Source organism: Alligator sinensis, unplaced genomic scaffold, assembly GCF_000455745.1.
Source record: "Alligator sinensis unplaced genomic scaffold, ASM45574v1 scaffold184_1, whole genome shotgun sequence".
NCBI classification, from domain to species: domain Eukaryota; kingdom Metazoa; phylum Chordata; order Crocodylia; family Alligatoridae; genus Alligator; species Alligator sinensis.
Window position 1 is genome coordinate 221,044 of NW_005842983.1, and position 3,920 is coordinate 224,963.

A 3,920-nucleotide genomic window follows, 5' to 3' on the forward strand; every position below is an offset into this window, starting at 1 on the left:
GGCGGGGATGGGAGGGCAGCCAATGGAGGTAGTGGGGGTGTTCCCATGGCAACAGGGTTGAGGGGGTCTGTGGCTGTGCTGTGTGTTTGGGGGGAGGGCATGCTGTGGTATGTTGCCCTGTGTGGAAGCGTGTGTTGCCTCTGTGTGTGTGTCTGCATGTGTGGTGCACCGTGTGCATGCGTGTGCGTTGGTGTGAATGCATGTGTGTGTGTGCTGGGTGTTGGTGGCATGTGGGGAAGGCCCCATGTGGGCTGTGTGGCACCACATGTTGTGACCCGTTGCGTGTTATGCTCTGGGCCATGCTCTGGCGTGTGGCTGAGTGCACAGTGTGTTGGAGGCCTGCTGTGTGTGTGCGTGTGTGTCAGGCACCTGGGTTCTGTGTGCAGAGGTATGTCCTGGACATCTGGGGCCTGTGTGTGTGTGTCTGTGGGGGGGGGGTGTTTACAGGCACAGCAGCACATTCCATGTTTCTAGCTTGTTGGTGCCCACAGCACATTCCAGTGTGTTGTCCCGCGTGGTGCATGCTGCCCAGGGCCACGTTGTGCTCAGCAGAGCTGGGTCTCCCAGCCCCGGCACAAGCACATGCCTCATGGGAACATGCCGCACAAAGAGGCAACATGTTACACAGGTGGGCTATTGTACAGGCATGTGCGACTGCCAGGCTGCAAGCCCCATGATAGGCCTGAGCTGCCCCCTCGCTCTGCTGTGCTGCTGGGGTGTGTGCGCGCGTGTGTGTGGGAGAGAGACCTCCAGACTAGGGCACTGGGTGCGTGTAGGTGTGACACAGCATGTGCATATGTACTTGTGTGGGTGGGTGTGCGTTCCTGTGTGTGCATCTGTCCCCCTCCCCCCCCACCTCCAGTGGCTGCCTCTGGCCCTGCCCCCCCACATGCCAGGCCTGGTGCCCCTAGACCACACCCACAATCCCCCCCATTGGATCCTAGGGTGTGACCTCACTGTGACAACATCTCCAGCCCCAACACCTGGTGAAGGAGCCACCTTGAGCAGCTAGGGGCCAACAGACTTTAGCTTCCCTTATCCACCCCCCAAGGCCCTGGCTCCACATGGGGGGCACTGCCAGGGCCTGTGAGCAGCTGGGCTTTGACAGGCTGACAGATCATTAGCATCTCATTAGCATAATGGTGGGAAGTGACGTGTGAGAGGTGGAACTAGGAGGTGATGCAATGCAACAGGAGGTGATGGGATGTGATGTGTCATCTGTACATTGTATTACAACATTCAGAGATGATATACGATATGATATATGGTGTTAATGTAATATATTGTATTAACATCATATATTAACACCACATATTATATTGTATTGTATTAACATCACGGAATACTGTAATATGTGCTGTTAATATAATATATATTATGCGTTAATATATAACAGCACGTGTTGCAATACAATATATTGTGTTAATATATACCATACTATAATATAATATAAAATAATGTAATATAATGTCATATTAATATATTATATTGTATTATATTAACATGATGCCTTATATGGTATTATATTGTAATATGTGATTATAATATAATATAATTTAATGCCGATATTACAAGGTAGAGATATAATGTAGAGATAATGTTGAGGTGGCAGACAACATCATACACAGGTAATATAACATGATATACAGATAATTTATTATAATGCAGCGATAATATACCATACAATGCAGAGGCAATACAATGTAGAGACATAACAGGACGTGGAGTGAATGGACAGATGATGTGCCATGTAAGGCACAGACAATGTGGTATAATGCAGATAATATATTGGCATAAATAGACCACGCGCAGATGCTGGAGTGGAGCACAGTGCCATGTAACCACACAAGGAGACCGCACCGTGGAGATGCATGATGTAGAAGCAATGCACAGATGACATGTAATATAACACACAGATAACACACCGCAGAGACTGTACAATGACATATAAGTTGGCATGTAGTGATACCCTAGCACACTGCAATACAACATAACACAGCGCGCAATGAACACGAAGTAGAGATATGTAATATAGAGGCAAAGCACAGATGACATATAATGCATAGTGGTTCAGCACATCACACAGAGAAAATAGGATATAATATGTCCTGTCTGGTGAATGTAGCACCGTGCAATATAGCGCAGTGCACAGGCAACACAACATAGAAGCTGTAAAGATGATGGACAGATGATGTATAGTATAACCTGCAGATAATACAATATGTAACACACAGATAATATAATATGTAACAAGCAGATGATATGATACAATGCAGCAATAGTCCAATTTATAACACAGAGATAATGCAATACAATGTAGTATAGTATATTCTGTACAGATTAGGTTCTACAATACTGTATAATGTAATATGTTCCAGAGATAATACAAGCTAGAGATTTAGCATAATTAGAGATAACATAAAGATGATATATGGTATAATGTACAGATAATATCATGTAATACAGAGATAATATGTAATATAATATGATATAATGCCAACATAATTTAATGTATAGATAATCTAATGTAGAAATGATAATACAATACAATGTTCCGGCAATACAACATGCTATAATATAAAACTATTTTTCGTTCCAGCAGTCCAGCCATGGGGTTTTTTTCTTTCCTTCCAATTTTGGGGGTGGGGGCATAATGAGACATGAAATAATGTGCATTTTAATGACCCCCTGTGTTACTTGCAACCCTAGGCCTCTCCCCTGGTTTCCAGTGGTGCGTAAGGAGCCAGCAGGCCAATGCAGCTGGGACAGACACAGCACAGCCCTGCCCTGAACCACAGCAGCACCCCCCCCCCCCACCGAAGACTTGGAGGCTGTTCTAATTAGCATAGATGCTAATGACAAGTTTAATGAGCCATTAGTGCAATAGATTCCCTTCCCTTAGGAACTAATAATGTGCTTGTTGTTGACAACCATGGGAATGTCCCCTCCTCCTCCTGCGTTATTTAGATTGATACACTTATGAATTCATTTTATGCACTTGTGAATTGTATCCTGCTAGTTGTCATCTATTGATTCTATTCCTTCCTGCTAATTGGGTCCCACATCAACTGTACCAGTGACAACCATCATTTCTTCCCACCCCTCTAGCCCCTCCTTGATGCCGGTTCCCAATAAAGGCCTCAGACAGCTCTTTTAAAACTCTTGGAAGCTAGAACAGCTAATTCAAATGTGTCCGGCTCAGGGAGGTCTCTGGGGGGTATGTGTGGGGGCCCAGGGCCTGGGAAAAGCTCATTCTGGGGGTAAAGCAGGCAGGCTCGATGGCAGCTGTAGCTTCCCTTATCTGCTGGCTACCCCCCACTTTCCTGTGTGCAACCTTGCTTCTGCCTTCCTTTATTCCCCCTGTCCCCCCAGCTTTTGGGCTTTGCTGGCCTGGGCTATGGGGTGTGAGTGGCTTGGATGCTTGGGTTCTGTGTATGTGTGTGTGTGCATGCGTGCATGTGTACGTGTATCTTGGATGCCTGGGTTCTGTGTGCGGTGTGCGTGCGGGTGGGTGTGGTCTGTGTGTGTCCTGGATGCCTGGGTCTGCTGTGTGCGTGTGCGTGTGTGTGTGTTGCAGAAGCCTGAGTTTAGTGTGTGTGTGTGTGTGTGTGTGTGTGTGTGTGTGGCCCAGATACCTGGGTTCTGGGGCAGAGGGGGTGGGGGCTGAGAGAGGCCTGACACCTTGGGGGATGGGACAGGATGCTTGGGTTTTGTGTGTGTGTTTGGGTAGGTGTTGGGGGGGTCTCCCCTCCCCCTGAAGGTTCATCCATTTTTAGTGGGTCAGCGTGGGGGTGGGGGGCCGAGGAGACATCTCAGCTCTGGGGCTGGGTCCCATTGGGCCTGGCCCAGTGCCGCGAGCGGGAAGCTGGGCCAACGAGCCCTTGTCATTCTCCTTGACCCAGGGAGGGGGGCAGGGGCTG